Source organism: Mugil cephalus, chromosome 13, assembly GCF_022458985.1.
Source record: "Mugil cephalus isolate CIBA_MC_2020 chromosome 13, CIBA_Mcephalus_1.1, whole genome shotgun sequence".
Classification (NCBI taxonomy): Eukaryota; Metazoa; Chordata; class Actinopteri; order Mugiliformes; family Mugilidae; genus Mugil; species Mugil cephalus.
The window spans coordinates 10,544,844-10,570,097 of record NC_061782.1 but is presented as its reverse complement, the minus strand read 5'-3'; positions in this window follow the sequence as shown (position 1 = coordinate 10,570,097).

The following is a 25,254-nucleotide window of genomic DNA, read 5'->3' as shown; positions in this document are numbered from 1 at the left end:
CTGGGATCTTACCACAGAGAATGAGAATTTCCACATGCAATTAGGACATCTGTACGCAAATTAAAACGTATCCATTCACAGTATGGATCAAGGAGCCAGAGAAGTCTTTGTAACAAAAAATGCAAATAAGTGAAACTGTGAATCTGGGCCATGTCTGGCCTGTGATTCTGCCTATTGTACGGTCAGTTGCTGTGACACACTTAATGACTCAGCTGAGGCAAATGGCAAAAAAAAAAAAAAAAATAAAAAAGATTTGCACATTTTTCAAATAGCATTCTGTGTAATAATATTGCCAGTGCTTTATAATAAACCGAATACTTCAGCTTCACTTACTTACTTCTTACACTTGAATTCTAAATATTAACCTTGAATGCCTTTCATTGTTCATACGAAATCACTTCTTCTCTTCCCATGCTTGCTCAAGGATCATTCGAGTGTTTTGCATGTTTTATTCTTCTTACTGCATTTGATGTGAAGCCTCTGCTGCAGGCTGTGTTCTTGTAAAGCTGAATGTGGAAAGCGGAATGACTTCATAGTCATTGTAATGGAATGGAGCGTGCAGCAAAACAAAGCAGACACTTTCACAGGCCCTCTAAACAGCACATGACAAGTATTAGAGTTTGGACTGTGGATACACATTTGTCAGAGAGTTGAGCTTTTATACCACAAAAGCCTTTTTGATATGACTTTGTCATAAACTCTCTCTGACAAGATCACTGACTAAAGTGTCACATTTTCTGTTAAGCAGAAGAAGTTACCAATGGCATAAATTCTTATCATTTATAATTAAAGCTTACTAAAGAATAAGAAGTGCAAAGAATGTGTGTCTGTGTCTCTAAATAAGAGATCTCTAGATATATAAAGTATGTGACAGTACGGAACAAGAAAGAGAAGCAAGAAAACCATCATCAGAGCCACACTCAATCTCCATTAAGTGGAGAAGTGAGAATAGGGCATTTATACAAGTAAACCTAACGCAGTGATAAAGTGAAATAACTGCTACTTCTTTGTGGTATAATAAATATTATTTTTATGTTTAATAAAGGATAAAATGGCTCAATAATCATCTATTTAATTTCTTTTTAATTTGTCTCAATTAATTCTGAGCTTCTGAGTATAGCAAGTTTTTCCCCATGATGTAGCAGGTTCGTTTGTGAATGCAGCAGGAACAGAAGATCAATGGCACCTCCTCTAACGTCCGTCCCTTGATTTGTATTCCACCACGGAAATGTTGGAAACTAAAACCATTCTTCCCCATTTTAACACAGTTTTCCCTCCAGCTGCAGAAATTGCTTCATACATAATACATCAGCTTTTAGTTATTTATTCATTACAACTGTTAGCATCGTTACAGATGCATATTTTTTACGCAGTCCTCTGCCTCCAGTTCCTTTTTCTATGCCATTGCGCTATGGCAAAGGCTGACTTCAACTTTTATTCTCGTGTTAGATGTTGATTAATCTATTTCGATTTAGACATCAGGATTTCTTTCCGATAAATTATGCATAGTGTTTTTTCATGCTGAAAAACTAGTTATAAACATGCTACTAGTGTATACATTTTTTGTGACAATATGCCCAGGTCTGGCCCTAGGTTTGACAGTACTGGTCTGAAGGGTTGGTTGGTTTTCCTGTAGCACAACCAATCGGTCACATACAAACAAAAAGTATTTGACTCAAAATATTTGGTATAGGACGACATGGTTCCCAGAAAATTAAAAGCAAGAACTTAAACCATCCTCTACGTCAGGGGTCTTCAATGTTCTCCAGGCCAAGGACCCTCAAACTGATGAAAGATTAAGTAGGGACCCGGTTCCCTGGTTCAAATTATTATTTTTTTTATTATTATTTTCAATGTAATATGAAATTAAAAGATAAAGAAAATAAAACGATGCGATCCATTTTAGCCTCAGTAGTGGACTCCATGAGAACGAGCTGCACTGGTAGCTTCTGCTAATATTACAGCGTGCTTCTGGATTTAACCTGGGGACTAAATATGCTCTCGGCCGATTGCAGGGAACCTGCGTAATGTGGCCTCATGATTGGCTCAGCAGCGATAGGGGTGGGGCCTACAGTGTACAGGAAGCTTATATTGACAGATCTAGTGTGGCACTCACTGTGTGAAAGGGTGCGCTGCTGAGAAAGCTCCTGTATCGCTGAATGAGTGAAGTGCTGACTGAAAGATAACGTCTTCTGCCTCCATTTATCCCTCGACTAAAATATGTTGGATTCATGTTATTATATATTTAAAGAAATTTAAATTTGTGGGGGGAAATTAATAAAATATATATATATATATATATATATATATATGTGTGTGTGTATGAAAAGATTTTGCGATCCCCATGCAGTATCTCCTGTTGAAGACCTATGCTCTACCGTCATCATCACCTATCATGATGACATTAGTTTTTACTTAAGTGATTAAAGAACTATTGAATTTGAATGAACTATAATACCTAATTCCTATTATTGGGCCGCCTTAGAGCAAAATGCTTGTATCTGCTACATGATAAATTACAGAAAAGTTGTTCATAATCTGTAGTCATCCTTACTGTTGTGGTCCAACAAGCCATTTTTTTTATATAGTTAACAAATCAGAGGGATGAATCAGAAATTACACAACATCCTTATTTTTTGGGAGCTTGTGAAATGTGTCACATTAAACTGTCCCTCTGCAGCAAGTCTGTCCACCTCGCGCGTTTTAATCATCTCTTGTCTGGACTTCTGCCACTGCCTGCAAACCAGCCTCTATGTCGTCATTCTTCTCAGATGATAGTGCCTCAAAACATCCTGAGCAAATTCAAAACATTGGTGTCACACAAAGCTGCTAAGGGTCTTGTGTTTACATGCTTATCGACAGTCTGAGCACCTCGCCCTCTGCTAGTATGCTACACATCTCAACAAAAACATGTCTCTTCTACTATGATGCTTTGGTATTTTTTCCATAAAAACAACAGGAATACTGTCAGTGCAAGACGCATGCTTCTACTTCTGGGTTAAGGATTTGAAGGTGACTGTACTTTTAACGTTGCTCTAGATATGATCAAAAATACCAAAATTGATCAAATGTGCAAATACTGTATACTCAAATCAAGAGAATTTACACAATTTCCACCAAGAGTAAAATTCCCCGATGTTATTGATCCTGATCTGCACTGCGGTATTTGAAGGTGACTTCATATGAACTCAAATTGTGCTGTGTCTCTTTAATAACTGTCAGGCGTCTTCCAAACACTGCTCCAAGTCCAATGCTTTGTGTTTGTATTTACTCCTTTGACTGCCAGGCAAAGCAAATATTTTATTTCAACAATTTCCTAATTCTCCTCACCACAATAGCAAGCTGTTACTGCGGCAAAATTTTGCTGCTACAAGCAATTATGGCTAAAGGGCTCCAACAAGCTGGGCTTAGTGAACTATTGTTAGAAGCATCAATCCCTTCAAGAATATGAGATTTAATGCATGAGAGGTGAGACTTTTCATTCCACTCTGCTGCAATGAATCTTTGTCCAATGTGTTTGTTTGGGGCTAAGGTATTGTGTTTGCCGTTGTGGCAATTTATTCCTGGCCCACCTCATTTAAATGGTCCCAGAGATAACATGCATAACCACACAATGCTGCGTTGCATTTTGCCATACGTTTGCAGCTCTAAGTTGGGAGTTGTTGTTTTTTGTTACCAGGAATCTCTACATTTAACAGAAACAATTTTTCAAAAGTAGAGTCCATTTATTTTGTATTTAGCTATTGTAGTGTTGGTGAAGGTTCATGCTAAAGGCAGCACTCGTGGTCCTCTGTGAAATCTTTGCAGAAAAACAACTGTTACGTGCAGGGTGCGATTTGCAGGTGGGGATAGGTTTATGGTTTACACGTCCTTCCCTGTGCTGAATTATTTTTATCCTCGGTGGGGACAAAAGTTATCCCCCCCCACCCAGAGTATTTTCACCATTACATCGTAATCATTAACCAAAGTACACAGGGTGTGTGTTCATTTTGATTGTGCTGTGATTTTGATCTACCGGGAGCGAGTTAGAGGCATTTATTTTGAAAACCAACCAGATCTTCTTGCGTTTCACATGTCCAACTTCCTGTCTGTATCATCCACGCTGCAACAAAAGCTTTTCAAATGGAGAAAAAAATGAAAAGAATCCAGAGCAGCATATCATCATATTTTACAGGACCACAACAAAACATTCTGAGAAAAAAAATACAACAGAAGATGAAACCAGATCTGACATTGCTGATCGGATGGTGGACAGCAGCCTCTCCCTGTCTGAGGAGAAACTATGGTTGGGGGTGGCATTAAGCCGGGTCGCTTTGCTAAATGGCGCGAGCGTCGAGAGTGGCTTACTGTCACCACAGACAGGTCAGTCCAGTGCACAGCCTGCTCTGAATTAAAGATCTGGAGATGTTTCTCAAAATTATCCCCACCTCTGTTTTTTTCACAAATCGCACCCTGGTTACGTGTTCTCTGACGCACAGCAGATTCCACTTTGTTCAGATCAGCATCTTTGCAAGTTGAGGAGGCAATTACATTGGCCATACAGTGTTGCATCTCAAATCCACAGGAGAAAATCCTAATACAGCGGACACTGTATATAATAGTATTGAAATAAGAGTAATACAGGCAGAAGTGACTCTAGGTTGGTTCGGTTCCTGACACTTCTGTTTAAAATACCCTCTTCAAATGGCAGTTCAGTACTTTTTTTTAATATGTTGGCCGTACCATCTGGCCAAGGAAACCCTGGATGATAATAATCTACTGTTTGTGACCCTTCAAGCGCTGCAGTGGTCAAGAGTATACAATACATGGCTATGGTTATGGCACATCAGGCTCCTTAGCCCCCATGTGGACTAGGGTTAGGGTTACACCTTTTGTTTCCAACCCTGCTGCTAAAACTCCCCACACATATCAGTGTAACGGTTTTCTTGGATTTTAGGCTCCTCAGTATTCGTGACCAGACCATTAGGAGATTGGCCTCCTCTGAACCCGCGGTCATGGTCCATTTTATACTGAAAAATACAAGGGCCCACCGCAGACTCAGCTCTCAGCTGGAAAAAGGATGTGCAGAGACTATTCAAAAACTCACTATCGCACAATAGATCATCACACTTTAAATATTCCTCTGCCATTAAGTGCTGTTTTCCATCCGCCTGTATTCTGAGATGACAAGTGTTGATTGGAGGCTTGGTGGTACATTCACAGCTGATATGCTTTGGGGGGACTGTTAATAACAAGTGTTACATTAATTCTGCATAAACACTGTTATAGTGTTGATTTTAACACTCAGAATTAATTAACACTGGTGCTGATTACAATGGGAGTCCTTAAAGGCAAGGTGAAAAGATTGTTGTTTTTTTTTTCTTCTTGTCAAGTAACCTGAGCCACAGAGCGTGTTAATCAAAAACAATCACACTGGTCTCATGAACTGAGTGTTGTAATAGTGCTAGTGCAGGAAGTACAGTCATATCACCTGCTGCTTAGTTCACTTTGTGATTATACGTGAATGGCTTTTCTATTCATTTATTGCCTTCACAGTAATACCTCCGTAAAAGGCACATGGCACACAGCCACATGGCTGGAGGCTGCAGTGCTTTAGGCATTAACCTAAAACATCTTCAACAAATTTTATCGTAATAATTATAATACACCAATACAGTTTTTACAATGACTTTTACTATGTGGAATCCAAGCATTAAAAGCTACATGCATAAGAGCCACTTGTGTTATAACAGTGTGTTAAAACCTTTGACAGTCTCCATAGCAGAGGTCTGAAGCTATAAAAAGCACATAAAAGTAGACCATCCACAACTTGAACACAGTCAATGTAGCCGTGTAGACTCAGTTATGAATATATGACATTTCTGCTTGTTCCGTTTTTTTAAACAGCTGAACAATCGCAAAAAACCATCGCGGTCAGCTCAACTAATAGTGGTCAGTTAATTAAATAACCATTACACCCCTATGCATGTGAATGCATGTTTCCAAGGTAGCGTGGCTGTTTCCCGTTGTGCTGACACCAAGAAACACGTCATTAATGATTCTAGTCTAGTAACCTGCTGTGTGCACACATGCAAATGAACGTCTTACCGATGTAAAGCAATAATCTCACCGAACATCCTGCCATACATTGCAGGCAGAACTCAAGAGTTACAAATAGATGTTAACTTATATAATCACATTAAATTCACCACAGCTACAAAAGCCCTTGAAAGGGTGATTTCCATTTCTTAATCTGCATTGTTTGTGACTGTTTAAGGTCATGCATATTTATAAGCGTGGAAGCCCTGAAGTAATGAGAAAGCCTTGCGTTTATCTTGTTTCTGTCATTTTACAATGAACGCCTATCTCCTCACAAAGAGGCAGCCGTGTCCCAGTCTCTTACTTGCATTTCAATTCAAAGACTGCAAATAAAGGATTATTAATATCGACAGGGATTCTGAAACCACTTTTCGGCAGAAGCAAGAACACATGTTGATATCTCTATTAATAACTACTGCTGATGTCACTGTCAGAAATTCACAGTCTGGCTTTATTAAGATAATATATAATCATAAATAATAAAAACACCCTGGTCAGGTGATAAAGTGAGCAATCGTTTACATCTGAGCGTGAAAATACATTCAAAGTGTACTGAATGTCAGAGCACATTTGTTCTCATTTCATTGTTTACCTTCTAGATTATCCAGGGGCCAGTTTTCTCCTACTCTTCAAGCGATTGATCAAGAAACATCTTTGACAGTTTGATGGGGGCTTGAGTGATGGGCATCCCTGACTGTATCCCACCTGTCAGGGTGGAATGAATTGCCCATCCCATCAAGGATCACCTTTGATCTTGCTGGTGGAGATAGTAGAAAGGCACAAGCAGGGGGCTCAGGTGAAAAAAAGACCAAATCATGTCTCAGTGGCGAAAAAAAAAAGAATAACACTCCACCCTGTTTCCAGTCTATCTCATTCTAAGGAATTGCTCACTCTTCCAAGCCATTTCTCTCATGGAGTTTATGTGATATGGTTTGTAGGTCTCACATGATATGTTTACAATTGGACACCTTGATAAGATGCCTGAGTGACTGACTCAAGCTATAATCAAACCACTCTGCTATCACAAGTAAACACGGCTTTGTGCAGATGTGTCAAATTTCAAATCAGTCGCATGCGAGCGTGACCTCTTCAACCTTCAAGTGCTCATGTGTAAATGGGTTAGTAAACAGATTTAGAAATGTAATCTGTCATGGGAATTTGTAGTGTTTAAGTTGCCAGGCAGACTTAAACATGATTATCCCAAAGACAAATGTTTCTTCTCGTTGCTGAACTCTTTGCACGCCCAGTGCTTGCTAACAACAAACGCAGGGAGAAGCAGGATGAGCCTTGGCAGCTACCACACGGACAAGGTGGTGTCCAGAAGGCCTACGGATGTGGCCCTGCTTGAAAGCGGGGCAAAAAAGCAAATGGGTGGTAAAACGCTCAACAACCACTGCAGGGATATGGGTTAAATTCCTGGGGGTCTAGGTGCTCAGTCCCGACCAACGGACATGGAAGGAGGCTAATAAGGGATCAGATACTGGTCAGCGCAAGCATCACATACTAGCTCCTCTTGTCCCATTGAGAGTTTCCATTGTGACAGTTCAGGTCAATGAGCATGAACACAGACACTAAGAAACCTCTGAGCCAAAGTGCTGGTGTCTTTATTTTGTTCCTTTTTTTTTTTTTTAAGTCCTAACTTCACACAAGCACACTCGACGGTGAGAGACTGCGCATAACCCGTTCATTAGCATCAGCGCCTTAGCCTGCTACAGTCAACCTACATGAGCCAAGTTTGTAAAACATATCCAATTAACATTTCTGAATCGTGAGGCTCAGCGTGTGTAATGTTGGCATATGTTTAACACCAAACTCCTCGACACAGAGCTCTTCGGATCTGCTTTACGAAAAAGTGCACTGCAAAGCACCTTGTGTCTCAACACGATTTATAAGCCGTGATTCACAGACAAGACAAATAAACTTGATCTGATTTCACTGACTATTAAAAGGGGTGAATAGCTCTGCCCTCACATTGCTCTCTTCCTACACAGTTATCTAAATACCATGTCTGCTCCATAGATTCCTTTGTAAAGCATTCATCACTTTTATTGCACATCAATATACAACCTACAAATTCATTATTTTTTTATGTGAAATTCAACTCATTCTGTCATTTCTGACTGTATTTTCATTATAGGTAATCTATAGTCATTATGGTTAACCGCTGCTATCATTTGTCATAATCGTTGTTCCTGAATTCATTTCATGGTTAGAGATCTGGCTATGAACTGATGCAACAATAAATGTATATTAGATACAACTTGGATCTCCTGGTGCTTCTCTTACCTATGTTCTAGGTTAAAGCATCTTTTCACTCTCTTAAATAATTGAGGTTCAGCACAATTTCTTGAACCTTCCGGCTGTGCTCTCGTTGTATTAGTTATATTTTGTGTTTCGCGGAATTTCCTGACTGGGAATGCAGTCAGCTCACCTGGACCTGCTGCATCCAGCTGAGTTTTATGTGTACGTAGGCGGAGAGAAAGAGAGAGAGAGAGAGAGCAATATTCATGATTGATGACTTCCCAGGCTAGGGAAAAAAAAAAAATGTAAAGCTGAAAAACCTTGCATGTCTTGTGGCTATATCCCGCATTACAGTACAGACCACTGCTGGTGAAAAAAAAACAAAACAAAAACAGAACAGTATGTCATTTTGGTCTTTCATGGACTGCTTCATCCTTGACTGCTGGATTGATGCTTGTCAGTGAAAAACAGCAACTACAGAAAGGATCTAGCTTCTTGAGTCTTAAAGAAAATTCATTGCAAATCACATTTTTATACGGTTATCATAGCATCTACAATCTACATGTGACATAAGGCCTTCTAAAAAGATTTTTTAATACATGTTTACTGTTTACATACCTATGTCATGTATTGTGTGTGCAATGAGGCCAAACCAAGGGCTTGACCTACATCTTTCCTCTTGCACTTCCGCTCTTTTCTTTCTTCAATTTGAAACGGCAACAAAATTAAGCTGACGACTTGTGCTAATGAATTAACTGTCCAATTATAGATACTGCAGTTGCACAGATGTCCCCCTTCTCTTTCATTCACACACATCAGACCGCCTGGATACCTCTACTTTATTCTCTGGATAACAGGAACATACTGCAGCACGTCAGTCCAATCTGGATGCTATTAAGTAAAACTTCACAGAAATGTAAAAAGAAAAACAACTCACAGATGTAAATGATACATTTTCTTCAAGCATGATATGCCAACTTTGCTCAAAGATCTCAAACAAAATGTCCCACATATAGTCAGGTTCTTTGTCAGCAGACATTAAATGCAGATGCTCTTTCTTATATTCTCACATACAGCTGCTGCGTCTGCAACTACGAAGGATGCAGGATTTTCTTTTATTCTTCTCTCTGCGCCAGAGTTAAGGAGGAGTCTTGGCTTCTTCCTTTGCTTTTTTTTTTCACACCACAGCAGATTGCATTGTCATATTTGTCTCAATAACTCCTTTTAAGTACCTGCTGCTACGTGTTGTTTTCCCCTCATTATAGGGAAATTACTGCTCTCTTTGTTTTGTGTGAAATAGGGAACCTAATGTAAATCAGCAAACAGCCTGCAGCCCTAAACCACTTGAGCCCGAGTTTGTCTTTCTGTCAATCACATATAATTGGATCAACAACAGAAAGACACATTTTATAAATCATTTCAGGGAAAAGCGCTAAATCTAACACTGTCATGTCTACGTGCAGCCAACACACACACACACCCACCGACTGTGGGAAAAACAAGAAACATACCAACTATAAATGCGGCAAATATTTAGTGGGGGCAGTCACCATGAAAAAAATAATAATTTGATGGATCTCAAAGCATAATGTGACCTAAGATGTCGTACTACTAACAACTCAAAGCACATTAAAGTATCATATTGCTCTTGTAACTGTGTAAAAGAGAAAACTTTTTTTTAAACCTGCCTATTGTTTTGCCACCGTTAATGTCTGCATCATATAATTAAACATCTACAGTCTGACTTATAAACACGCTCAGGACACGCCGTTTTTTTCCTACGGTAAACCAGCCCACTGAATTTCAGAGCCGTAGTCTGAATGAATTTCTGGCAACTACGAAACAGATTCCGGGACTAGTCCGTACAAGACAGCCTCACAGGAGGAAAGTGACAAGTGCAGTGTGATATGTCATGTAAAGCTACATTATTTCTTTTTTTTTTGAAATAAATATTTTATATTAAATGAAAGTTATATGACAACACTGCGCAAACCAAATTTAAAATCACTCCTGTGGCGGCACTGGAACAAAGGAGAATTGCACCCCACTGGTACCTCGTCAGGCATCTTCACAGCCACAGTAGTATGTAAATCCTGGAAGAGAGGCAGTGTCTGTCAGAGCTGTCAAAACACTATTCTGTGGAGACTTCACTCAGCGCGGGGATGAAAAACACACCTCGTTCTGACGCTTTGTTATTGTCATCTACTGTAAATACACAGGAAACATGTAAAGCGGAACAGGCTCGTGCTCATCACTCCGCTGTTACAAGTCCATCAGCATTATCCTTCAAAATGAATTCATTTTACAACGCAGCGCTACATTAGCGAATGCGAGCCGTGATGCTTTTCTGCCTTTCAAAGCACAATTTTGCCGTCACTATATGATGCTGTTTTGATGCTGTAAAACACAGCCAGATGCTAACCTGTTTTAAGGTATACCCATATATCTTCCTGAACCACATCAAGGAGGCATATTCTACCCGTAGTTTTCATTCCTCCAGGTCTATTTTTAAGTGAAGCGTTTCCATGGTAACCTAAGGTGCAGGTATTGCTTGTGGAAAGTGTTTTTTTTTTTTTTCTTGAGGTCTGGCCACAGAGTTGGAATTAAATAAAATAAGAAAGAAACCAGAAAACAACAACCTCGCGTCCTATCTTTCTTTTCAGCACCATAGTGAGTGAGGACATGAAAGAAGAATGTTTGAACCGGCGGTCTATGGCAAATGTGGGGGGTGAGGAGAGGTGAGGATGCCAAACTTGCTTAATAGATGCAAGCAGAGATTTGGCAACCTTTGTGAGCTGGAAAGCTTTGTCTCAATTCCACCGTTTACCTTCAGGGTATTTCTCGGAGTTGGCTCAAATGCTGGTAACGCTGCCCGCGGACAGCTCCGTGCTCATAATTGGTGGGGCATTACAGGCTGACCCAGACATGTAGGGAACATTATTAAGCATGTTGTGTTTGAGGCCAAAACAGTAAAATAAAAGATTGATATGTGACTACTGAGGTGCAGCAGTGCAGCGCAGCGAGTCTTTCTTCTTCAAAGCCTTCAGGATGAAAGAAATGATGACTTGGCCGTCAAACAGTACTCCTTGACTGCTGTGATTGTGCTGAAAAACTGGTCAAGAGGAAAGATAACTGCATTGATTACACTGACTGCAGGCAACAGCAGCGACAGCATGAAATGGTAACACTTTATAGCACGGCATGCAAAAATTAGAGAAGTTAACAGAGGAATGGCCGAGAAGCTTATCACAAGCAACATGATTAATACATTTTTTGCCTAGGAGTTCCTGAACAGTTGCTTTCAGCGCTTTGTGAGCTGTTTCTGGTTAGCTTTTTTTTCAGATGCTGGGCAGCACAGCGAGTAATTCTTCTATTAGTGACTCATTTTGTGCTCTCCTAAGTAAGTAAGAGCTGAGAAGTTACTAGTTCCTCCCCAATTTGTGATTATCTAACAGCTACTTTTATACAACACTTTTTTGTGCCACCTAAAGTAATCTAAATACAACAGAAGGTATGCACGTGACGGCATACCCACAGCAAGCCAAGTTTCCGTGGTTACGGCCACTGAGAGGCAAAAACTGACAGCTGAGCATGGAGATTAGCCGTATTAGTAAATAGATGGCTGAATTACGAAGAAACAACTGGAATCCAGGCACAGAAACCAGGTATTATGGCTCATATTTAGTGTCAGGTAACATTAATTTATACAGGATGTTTTGATGAAGTCATACCTTAAGTTACTTCTTAAGTTACGTTCTGGAGGGCTGTCAGATAAGTTTGTTTTGATGTAGTTACAGCCGACAGTAACTATTTCAGTTGCTACAATAAATAACAATAAACCAATAAACAGAATATTTGTGATCACTCCTCGTCGTCCTTTTAACGTCCGGTCAGACGCTACAGTATTGTATGACTAATGTTTCTTCTCAGTAAAGCATCTTTAATATCTGAAATGACCTAAAACTAACTTAAACTACCTGAAACCAAGGCTAATCCATTTTCCCAAATCCATACTAATTTGTATGAATCATTGTCAAGTTCAATTTAATAATTGATAATCCACATTTATCCTGGTCTTGCCGTATTTATTGATACATTTCGCCATGTTTTTGCCACTCAGGGGGGCGTGGCCCCGGGTGGGAGTGAAGTCAATGCATACTCTCTATACTGAAAAATTCGCTGTTGAATTACAATATTATGAACATGTGCAATAAACATTGCACGAAATGAATACAAATTTTAATCACTCTTGAATATCACTGTGAACATCCGTCCAGTCGGATCAGCCCTGAATAAATGGATCAAATGAAGCCCAGCTAGCAATCAGCTACCTTCACATCAGCTAGAGTCAGTTTAATAACAATGTTTAGCTAGCATGATGGCTAGGATGGAGAGAAGAGCTGTTTGCTGCATGCAAAAGTATTTCTGGCTCATTATGAGATCACGGTGGAGTAAATTAGACGCTGGCAGGCCGCCATAGTATTAACATTGTATGGGAAAACCTGTATTTGTTCAATAACAAATTATTATACTATAATTCTTTTAAATTCTCTTTCCCAAACGGAAAGCTATTTTCAAAAAGAACTCTCTTCATCCTTATGACTGAAAATCAAACACAGTCCAGACATAATACAATGACATTTTCCAGTCCATTTCCCCTTCTTTCAAGTTACACTCAACAGAACCTTCGAAAGCAGAGCTGCCAGTACATCTCCTGTCTGTGTTTATGTGATTCAGAGGCACTGCATATCTACAACTTTTCTTATCTCAACCAGATTATTTTTATGTGAGCAACATTAGTTGAAATTGCGTTTTAGGATCTCAACCGGTGCATATAGTCTTATTTTTAGCCATTTTCACACATCACTGAGAAAGTTTCGCCTACATGCAGCGGGATACTGTCTCTATCAGACGTTTTCTCACTTGCTGGACCGTTTGGGTTTAGGCAAGTGCTGGCTCCTGGGTAGAGTGTATAGAACGAGGAGGACTCATTCACAATGATGCGCACCGATATTGATGAACATGCATCTATCAATGTATCTGGAATCCACAATATCATTGAAAGGGCGGAATGAAAAGAGCAGGAACCAGATTCACTCGACATCATCAGCATATCCTCTGTGAACTGTGAATTCTCCAGTCAATTATGTGCTGTATTAAAATGCTAGCCTGGCACAGAAAGATGCTATTCTTATCACAACAGTAGTCAGGTAACATACCACAGGGAGTGTTTCAACTCATAAAGAGAAACAAAATGCACAAGCTGGATAGCCCTACAAACAATCAAAGACATTTTGTTGTAAACAAGTCAAGTGAACAGTACTCAGTTTAATTGGCCTGGCAGATCTTTGCCAGGCCATGATCAGTTCGCAACAGAGCAACTCCTGACCAACGATACCCTATAAAAATGGCGTGGGCAGGGAAAGTTTGGGCTGGCTTCCAGGCCATTAAAATGCAGGCTCAATTTGACATTACACTGACTTTGTACTGAAGGAACAGGCAGAAATAAGTCAGTGTCTGCACCACTCTCTCGCAAAGCTCCACTAGGAGATGTCCGGAAAATGTCCGGGCCACAATCCATATGTGAAAGAGGTTATGCACAAATGTAACGCAAAGTCGGGGGATTGAATGTGACCTGCGAACGCTGTTTATCCAGAGCGTAGACACGATTGTGAAGAAAAAAAAAGTCTTGTTTTTGTCTGAATTTAGCACAGAAACCCTGGAATTTGCAAGACAAGACAACTTTTTAGAACTCGAAGTCAAAACAGGCAAACGAAACAGACAGTCAAGGAAATATCATTATGTAAGGCAAAACAAAAAGTCTGTCTGGTATCAATATGCTTTTGAGGACTGAAAAAAGTCCCATTTTCAACACAGGCCAACCTGTTTTGTGATTTTCCCTTCATTATTATAGTCATTAATCAAGATTATGTAAGAGATACGGACAAAAAAAAACTATGACGACTGTGGATAAACTGTTTTCTTGCTTGATTTGGGCTTTTACTGGAGAAAATCTCAAGGCAACATTGGGGAGGCATAAGTTCTAGAAAGCTCTCGTGGCCTCAATATAATGTAGGCAGGCACAAATGAGACATAAGCAGGTCATTTCTTTGGAGGATGTAACGGTCCAGAAATAGACAGAATTCTGTTTAGTTATAGCTATTAGAAATATAAAAGCCTCTCAGTATTTAGGTGACCCTTTAATACTGTAACCGTCACACCAACGTGTTGGTTTGCAGTGTGGTAAAATTAGGTAGAAAAGAAATAGAATCTTTTACGTCGACTTCAGATTAGCGGAAGTATCATTAAACATTAGAAATGCACATTTCCTGAATTATATATGGCCCCCATCCTACTTACATAGCATCTCCTCCCAGGCAGCTTTCTGAAAGCACGTTGTATGTACATCCTCTCAGAGTGGATTTTTTTTTCCCCCATCACTTTTTATTTAGCCAAAGAGCATTATGACTCACGGCCATTGTTCAGTTTTGCCGTGCTTCTTGTTTTGCTAATCTGGCCAGTTGTGGCTGTCCCACAATTGTCCTACTGCAGCGAGCCAGTCAGTTTTCAGGTACAGATTTATAACGCTTTGTTCTCCTCATGGTAATCTTATCTTCCCTCTTCCTTTCGGTCGACTCCCTGCTCGTCTCCTCCACTCCCCACCAACCCTGCGAAGGCGGGAGTATTAATCAAAAGGACTGCGTCTCCCTATTCCCTCCTAATAAGTAGAGAGTGAATGCATGGCTGCTTCCATCACAAATAGCAATGAGACCTTAGACTCCATTACCACGGGTTTGTTAATTCATGAAGTGGGTTTCTTCTTGCCCCCTCCTCTCAGAGGTCCCCGCTTATGCACTCTTTCTCTATTCTTCTTGATCCTCGATATATCTTATGCCCTCCCACTTTGGCTCGTCTGACTTCGTGCCTTATTTGAGGCAGAAGAACATCGTTTCATTTGGGAGTGCTTCCAGTACAAACCACGTCTCGCTTCATAATTCAGCAGCGTACAAGGTACAAGTTATTTCTGGACATGCAGCAATGACAAAGGAGCAATCATGACACTTTGAGAGCCTTCTACCTGATAATGGATTTACCTAAATAGCACGAGAGAGAAGACTAACATTATTCAGAAACATTTAGTCTTTAGACTTCATGTTCTCTTTTTTTTTTCTCCCACACATTCCCATTTCTTCATATCTTACTCATTACAATTTCATCCAAAAAGAAAAAATCCTAGACTGTACTCAGCACATTGTTCCTTCGTTTATCTAAAAGTACCTTGTTCAAAAATAACAAAATATTTTACTTTTTGACTGTAAGAATTTTTTCAGCATAATTATGCAAAAGGGAAATTTTCAGTTTTAAAAGGGTAGAGAGTTGAGGAGAGACTGAGCAAATGTCCTTGCACCGCTTGAAAAATCAATGTCAACAACAACAATCATCAACAACTAATTGACCATATGGGGAGACACTATATGCAGTGCACTATATCCTTTTAAGGCACAATGGTGCAAGCTTTAAAGGGGCCCGAATTTCCATTCTTTGCCTTTTGCCGCTCTTATATGAAAATATTCAAACTCGCATTAGCATTAGCACCCATGGGACTCCTGTAGTAGCTCTGTGAGAGCTGCAAAACTCTAACTCCTGTCTAAGTTCTGGCTAATACAAAAATGGGCAAAGAGGTGCTGTGTGAACTGGGGGTGGCGTCTCAGCCGATATCTCGTGACATGTGAGGCCGCCCAAAGCCAAAGTAATTTTTAGTAGCGGGCTGTAAACTAAATTAACTATACACTCACTTGACAGTTTATTAGGTACACTAGTGGAAATAAATGCAATCTAATATACAAGTCCTACATTATTCAAGACTGTTATAATGTTACGTCTATGTCTAAACAGTGTAAAAACGGTCTGTAATTCAACTGGATGATCATTTTGGAGGTTCAAATTGTGGTGATGGCAAACTGCAATGAATTAAACACAAAACTACTTCTGTTATTTAGCTTTGCATGCACACAATTAACCACACCATAAACTTCATGAGGCTAAGATTTTAGTGCTTGACAATTATATTACAAAGGATTTAATTTCACTAGTGTACCTAATGAACTGGCATGTGACTGAGTGTAGTTTTGCTATGTCGATGACCCAGAGATTGCAGGTAAAGTTGTTCATTTTCCTTGGACTGCTGAACCTTCTGCTCTCAGTACAATAATGTCTTCTACCCACAGCCTGTGGCCATTGCGCCAGAGCCTTCCTGCTGTCACCGACATAGACTGAGAGCCCCAGTAATATTTGCAGAGCTCATTTGCACTCTGTGTGGCACATGAAATTGCCACTGACTGCAATCTTGCAAGCTCTCAATGGCCTCACATCGACAGTGCTTGTTAAAACCGCACCATGAATAAGTCCTAGGATAGGGACATACGCCTCGGGGGAGTCCGAGATGGCTAACAAGCACATTAGGTATGGCAACTATGTAGTGCACATTGTTTACACCCACACTTGAGGCACACACGCACATTCACACGTAACCACACAGGTCCAAACCCAAAAAAATGTTGAAAGGAAATGGAAGGGGAGTGAATAAAATTAGCTTATTAAGCAAAACACTTAAAGCAGGTTGCAGCCCCAAAGTTAAGAATCACACACAGCTGAAGTGGCAACAAAAGATCAGGTAGTGGGGATAATGATTGTAAAGTGGTTTTCAGGTGCAATTAGATGTCAACCGTTGAAATAAGGGCTGCTTGTCTTGTCTGATGGTCTATAACAAAAGAAAATCCTGTTCATGCACACTTTCCTCCCTCCACTTCTATTCCTCTGTACTCCTCCTCTGCACTCTGGTGCATTGCCAGAAAATCTGATTTCTCACATGGGCAACTTTTCTCCTACTCAGAGATTATTTCAATAAAAAATAAACAGACTTCCCCCGCAAGGCATGATCACAGGCCAAATGATCCACTCAGAGAACGTGGTTTTAAATATGAATAATGCATATGTTCACAGTTAAATTGTATCTAGCTTACAAAGAAAGGGGAGGTGGGGGAAAAAAAAAAAATCTGTCTTGCTGCCAATCTGAAATGTGTTAAACAATCGAGACATTTAATGATACATGTTAGTTCTACTGTGCTTGGAAAAAAGCGGAATGTGCCGTTGAATAAAGACGCAAAGTAGCATATGCAGTGAAAATACACATATGGTGCTGGATTATAATTATATTTAAATACCGTTTAAAGGCACAGTTTATGTGTATGGGAAATAATTCTACTGTTTAAACAAAATAGCATCAGCCCTGCGTGGATGAAAGACAACAGGTGTATTAAATAACATACGTAATCTAAATTGTGGGTCAGAGATAACCCTTTGAGAACAATTTCAATGGACACACATGAGCTACAAAGCAGCCGAAAATAAATTAGCAGATAATTCTTCAACCCTGACTCCCGCATCCAGATGTTTTTAATTAGTGCCTGTGCTAAAAGATATTGTACTTGCCTGCAGGAATTTTATTCATCCACATATGCCCTGACTCCAACATTAATTAAACCAACTCTTAAATTATAAACAAGCCAGTTATAGTATCTTACAATCAAACCCTAGGTGATGATGTAGTTTTGTACTCAAAAGACTTTGACAAATTCCTCGGAGCATTAAAGGATTCTTGCAAGTTGCAGCGTTCTTCAAAAATGCCAGTGCGATAACTTGCGCTGTCGGCCAAGTACTAGTGCTCTCCTAGCGTTCGCAGGTTGCCTTGGGTAAAGGAGAGCAGGCAGATATTCTGGGTACCAGCCCAGTGAGCCTATCTGGCTGGCACCCTGCACTACTTCCATTAATCCCCATTCAAGTTTTGGCAGGTAAGGATAATTTGGCACAGTCACAGTATGGAAGTTAACAACAAGGAGGGAGCAGCAGAGGAAATTATCGTCACAAGCCATTACAAGGACACAGAGCTGGGACCATAACACTCCAGCAACATTTATTTCCCGGTATAGATGGAATTCAGAATAAGTTGTTATTCTTATCATCGTCTAATTCCTTCGTCTCAGTTTTCTGTCCATGTAAAGGACCAAAGCGCTTGGCAGTGGCACCTTAACTGGTCACATGTTTATGGTGATTTATGGTAATTACATTTAAATTGTGTAGCGTATTTTAATTTTAGCTTTTTAGATAATTACTCAAATAACAGATTGGCTACTGTAGGAAAAATGCCAAATATTCTCCAGGTTGGTCCTCCAAAGAGTAATACGGCTCAGCTTTGTTCAGCTCAACTATTCATGGCATCTACTGTATGTGTTCAGTCCTATTCAGTGTCCAGAGTTTCTGTTTGAAAATGTGAGCCATTGACAGCAACAGCCAAACCACCCTGACAACCATAAAGGGACAAAAATATAGGCAGAAAGGCGCCTGTATGGCCTATAAGCACAACTATACCTCCCCAAGATTATCTGCTTTTTTTTTTTTTGTCTCTGCATGTTCAGCAGAGAGACTGATATGGGACATGTTCGCTTGGTGCAGAAAACCTGAAGTGCGGAGAGGTGATTATAGCCTGTGCCAAGAGAGTACAAACATAGCTCCCAGACAGTAACTGCAAATGGTCTAATTTGGAGTTCCCGTGGTTACGTCACGGGACGTCGTGTACACAAAATGCTCGCCGTGCAGCTGGCAACACCAGCTGTATGTCGCGAGAACAACCGTTAGTGACTAGAAGCCACGCCAAGCTACCAGTTTAGCAAGATAACCACTGGGTAACTTGCATGAAATGCAAAGGCGTAATTAAAAGGATGAGGCCTCAGATATATTAAAAAACTGTAGGATAAAGCAATGACTAAATTACCTCTGCTAGATCTAGAAATCCTCCAGTTACAAAGTGGTAAAAAACACACGAAGGCAGCGTTGATAAGGAGTTTGTTTGTGAACACGGTAAACATGATGACGATTGAAGGCAGCATTATTTTGAATGCTAATATTAATCAGGTGTGGGCGGTCAATAAAAACTACATCCTATAGAAAATGTGATAGCATGAGTTTCGAAAACATTGACAGAGCACTGCTAGGTAATCAGAAACCTGTAAAATGTAAATAGTTTAGGCCCTTATAGAGACCTGCGTGACCCAGGAACAATGACTCAGCCATGTTGTCAGTCTGGTGCACTTTGTAACAAGAAGCCACCCAACCGCTAGTCGGCACTGTGTCTTTTTTCAGTCGGGTTCATTTTTTTTGCTTAACTTTCCATAATGGGGAATGAAACTTTTGCTGAAATTCTGGTAGAATTTCAACGAACACAAGTCATACAAATGTTTGTACCTCCAAACCTCCTGAGTTAACCTTACCAGTTCTTTATTCGTCTAAAACTACTTGAAAATTGCGGGAATGGAGAAACAGCCGGTGTAGGTTCCAGATCTGCTCAGGCTACAACATCGGCTCGGGGAGCTTTTATAATTGGTAACATATTTCTGAGGATAAAACTTATGAAATCTTTTCGTGCCTACTATACAAATGAATGGATCGAACTCAGATTATTTTGTCATTTTATTACTCAATTTTTTTATGAATAATGTGCTGTCATCATATTTTTTGTCTTTTGTGGAAAGTTAAAAATTATGAAAAAACTTCACCGAGCTATCTCTCCCAAACGCATTGTGAAAAATAAATGAAATCTGTGTCGTCTAACCATGACCCAATCTCGCAGTCCAAATGATGCTGACATCACCTAGAAGCGCTGGATACTCCCCGGGCCGATCTGGTACCTACACCAGAAATACTAAAGCAGAAACAAGCTACTACCGAGCGGACCAATCGCACATCTTGCACTCGATGTCATCATGGCACGTAGCTACATTCCTAGGGTGGTGCACATCAGCTACAGCGTTAGGTCCACGTAGCCTCTGCGCTAAGAAGAAGTATAAATTCCCCATAACCTTTGTTGTTCCATTTGTGATGAGTAACTATCAAAGTAATCTAAGCACTCTTCTAGAAATATTATACTGTGCAAGTGTTAATTGCAAAAGTATTGTTTTATTGACAGTATACTAAAAATAAGGCCTGGTACTAACAGAATTGTGTTAATTAGCATTTTTTTTTTTTTTTTGAAATGCATTTGACTGAGTAAAGAAGTTTCCAGTATGTGCAGCCAGAGTAAGAGGGCAGAGGAAGCCGGCCAAAACGCCTGCCAAAATAGACCATTAGCAACTCGTACACTGATCAAACCCACATCCCCCCCCCCCCTCCCCAGCTCAACCAGCCACTTCATTGCTCATGCAGAGCCACGAGTTGTCACCCATATCTCCAATCTTTAAGCCACTCATCTTTCTTCAGCTTATCTGATTACACTTTGCATTTTCAATTAGCGCTTCAACCAAGAAAAGAGAGAGGAGGCAAAATGAGTAGAAGCCGAGTCTGAAATGTGGACTGATTGTAAATTAAGGGAACAAAAGTTGTGCGCGCGGAAGCAGCGGCGGGGATGATGCGGTCCGTGGTTCTGGAGGAGCACATCTGGAGCTTCTCCAAGTGCCCCGGGGGGGGGAAGGAAGAGGGGGCTGCTAAGAGGAGCTCCACTCCCCGGCTCCGTCAGAGGCAGCGTGGTGGGAGAGAGAGCGTTTAAGAAGAAAAGAGGGAGAGAGAGTTGGCTGCCAGGGTCTGATTTGTTGTGTTGAGCAGCTGTTTCTTGCAGCGCTTCCTATTTTATCAGCCCTCAAAGAGATACTTTGTCATAAATCTACAACAGCTCACAGACATTTTGCATCCTTATGAAGTGTTCATCTGTCACTCTAAGATACTAAATCAATGAAGGGAAATTGACGGCAGTGCTCCAGTGGAAGCAAGATGAAACAGGGGAAAGGAAATATGCACAAAACTGCAATTGTAAATAAAACAAAAGTTCTCCGTCAAACGCGCAGGATGGATCCCTCGGAAAAACGCTCAAAATTAACGACCGAACAGGATTCGCTGAAGGTAAGAGAGAGGTTAGAGGAGGCAGGGGGCAGGCAGGAATAGCAGCGAGGTGAAGGCACGCGGAACATCCTGTCTGTGTGTGTGTGTCCGTGTGTGTGTGTGTGTGTCCGTGTGTGTGTGTGCGCGCGCGCAAGAGGCGATGTGGAAAAGAGGTCTTTCTGGAGGCACAGAAGACGATGCCTCATTTGGATGCAGTTAATTAGAAAGGCTGATTGATTTGATGGCACTAGCGGGGCGGGACAGCAAAGTGCACTGGTCTGTGAAGGAGTCCACGCTCAGGTCGATATTCACGCCTTGCAGGGAAGCTTTAATAACAACGTTATGGACTCCATGAAGAAGCCCTGCCTTCCATATACTTTTGCACTCGTCTTCCCTAAACCAGTCTACATGTGATAACCTTTAAAAAATCCTTTAAAAAGAAATATCTGTTTGCTGTGCTCCAGATATGTGGGGGCTTGACTTTGCAGAGTGTATGAAAGAGAAGTGGTTTTTATATGCCGCGCAGAAACGAGCGGCTTTAATGAAAAGCCCTTTCTGACGCACGGTTGTTTAAGAGGATATGAGGCTCTTGCGATGATGACACGTGTCACAACAATTTATCACTTTGGGAGAAGCTTGTGTATTAAAGTCGGACCCCTGTTGAGCTGCTCTACTCGGTACATACATCATATCTTTATTCTGCATCAATTTAAATTTTCATTAATCTGCTTTTTTTTTCTTCTTTTTTGTGTGTGTGCCCTTTCTAGTCATGTTTTTGTTCCAATCCATGACATCTGGGATCTATATGCACGTGGAAACATCACACACTCAAATGCATGTGATTAAAAAAAGTCATAATACCAGTATGCTGTTTGTTTTCAGCTTCAAAAAAAACACTTTGATTTGACGAAAAGATTTGTTTGCAAAGACAAAAAAAAAGGGAGCGCCCTTGAGCTTATTGGCGTTCCCAACGGCTACAAGCAACCGTACACACAGAAAGCATTTATCAACCATCACCTTCAGATATTGATGTTTTTTTTTTAAGGAATTAAGCATTGTGGCAAGCAAGTATTAGTGGGGGGGGGGGGGGATAGGGCTGATAATAATCCCTGGTCAATACTGTGTTTTAAACTAAAATAACACAAACAAGTGAACCCCAAATTGGCCTTTTATCGTATTTCCTAACAAACCGGAGACAACATCAAACCTTTTAACGTTATTAAGTTTGATCATAATCTTGTACTCGCCGCTCCGTAGGAAAATGGACGCTTTGAGACGAGAAAGAGTCTAAAGAGCTCCGAGAATGTCAAAGAAATTGATGTGTTTCTCAAGAGTTTCATGGATCGTGCTAATGTTGCTGAAAAAAATCATTGAACAAACAGGCAGGTGAAGCTGTCCTTAAAAGTTTTGCAGCAACGTATAGATCAGTCCAGAGTTTGGACGGCATCGACTAAAAGATTACAAGGGAACCAGTTCACTCTTTAGAAGTGCAATGCCTAAAATGAAAGAATTGTTGACGAACAACTCATGGACGAGGTCCCTTATCACGGCTTTACTTTGATAATGATAACACTCAAGGAGCATTGTAGTGTCATTTCATAAAATTTCTTTAATTTAAAAGCCATAAAAATAAAATAAAAAATGTTCAGGTTACCCGCAGAAGGACTAGATGCTTTTGGGAGCAATAGGAAAACCAACATTGTTGGAAATGTGGAAAAATATTTTGTTATGAGAGCGTGGCATTAACATTGTATAGAAAACACTGCAGCGCACAACAACAGCGTGTCACTCGAGCTTTACCTGCCACTGTGCATTTCTGTGGCCTTGAAAGCAGCTCAAGTTGTAGTTAGTAGTTATCATTGGCATCCTATTTCTTGTTGTCCATATTGTTGCTGAAAAAAAAAAATAAATGAGTAAAAAGCGAAATAGAGCGCTTTTAAATTGCTATGTCCTTATTCAATGCGGCTCTCGGAAAGAGGCTGACGCAACACAAACAGAGTAATGGTAGAGAAGTACAAAAATACACTTTTTTTCTTGTTATCCTATTCAAATGTGGCAGATGCAAGACATACAAAAGACTTGATTTTCGTGTTCGTCCTTGGAAAAAAAAAAAAGCTCCATATGTTGAAAAAGTTTTGGGGAAAAAAAATACAAATAAGAAACAACACTATCGCAGAGTATGAAAGAATAAAGGACTATTAAAACTTTGTAAAATAAAGTTTGAAAAGATGACTCTGCTCTAGGTGGAAACTAGCATTGTTTTTCTGTTGACGCTCTTCCCTTTTGTTTATACTCGTTTGTTTTGTATCTATTTCAAGTGTAAGGTTGGGATTCCCTATAAGTAATAATTATCTTTTAGCTCCATCTTTTATCCATCAGCAGAAGCTTTCTTTAATTATCCCCGCGGGGTTTTACTCGACCTTTTAGCGAGGGTGCTTTGAAATGTATATTTTCCCATTTCTGCTGCACATTGATATAATTGTTACATAAATGAGGAGGAGTCAGAACAACACTTACCATTGGTCTTCATTAGCGTCTGTTGTGGTTGCGTGTGAAGGTGTTGTTGTCCAGGGCCCCTGCTCCTCTTTGTTTTTATATCCAACAGGTACAAGTCTATAAAACGCTCTTTATTGGCCTCATGGCGGAGCAACAGTGTCAGGCCCTTCTTCTCCAGCTCCATTCTCGGGATTTTATTGGTCATGGTCAGTGGTAATGTTGCGTGTACGCCTTCATTGGACCTATCTACTTCACTCTCGTTTCCCGGTTTTGGTTGAGGCTCCACTCGCGACCCTCGAATGAGTACAAATAAAAGGATTCTTGATAAACTTTGCCAAAAAAACAAACAAACAACGCGCTCTGTCAAACAGGAAGTGGAAATAAGTTCAATTAAGTGCGCGCGACCATGGGCGCGACGCCTATCGCCAGAATCACATCACCTGCGTTGCATTTATTTATTTATTTATTTTTTTTTAAAATGTTTGAAATAACCCCCTGCTCTTATCAAACATTTTCTTTATGATGAAATTATAATATTTACACATTTTTAAAATATAAACCACCATCGAAAGAATTTTTCAGTCGATGTGGTAAAGTTAGGGGCAGCTACAGCACCCCCTGGCGTCGTTTATTGGAAAAAAGTCTATGTAGGTTAAATAACGAACAGTGACGTGTCATCTCGTAAATCCACTCACTGTGTCCTGTTAAACATTAGAAGCTTTTAAAAACGTTCCTATTTTAATGTTAACACACATAATGAGACACGCACGTTAAAAATGGCAAAAATGAATTAAAAGATGAGTGACACGTAAACATCAGGGCTCTGTTTTGTAATTCTTCAGACCCCGGAGTCATTTTAGCTCAGAAAACACACTGAATATTGATTTTCCTAGCTTGATACTTCATGACTTTTACCAGCTCAGCAGCAGAAATTGACACGTTGATAATATGAGCTCTGTATATGTGATTGGTGATGAGAAGTGTATGTGATTTGTAAAATATTTTTTTTTGGCTTGAGCCAAGCATAGCATAGCATAAAAATGAAACATTTCTTTCATTTTTCTAAATAGCAATACTTTATACTCATAAAGTGAAGAGACAAATGTTTAATATTCTAATATATACTAGGGTTTGAGTAAAATCAATGTCAACAAATGGTGCTCTAAGTGTCTTTCAGGCCCTCTAATAGCGTTTGAAGACAGCGGAGAAGAAGAAAAGGAAAAATGAAGAGGGAAATGAGCAGGGAAGTCACTTGCTGACATTTTAGAGGTGAATGTTTTCTCACAGGGAAATATTCATGTGCACCTGAAAATGCAGATAGATAGAGAGACAGAGACGGGTAATGATATAGAAGGGCTCTCTCTCACACGCGCACGACAAACAATAAAAGTCAATCATTTCCTTGACATCCAAATTAAAACTAAGCGTCCCCCAGAGGATTGCATTACCAGAGTGGTGAATGCTTATGACAGCTTCATCACAGTAGTATGAAATGCAGACCTGGCCAGAGGG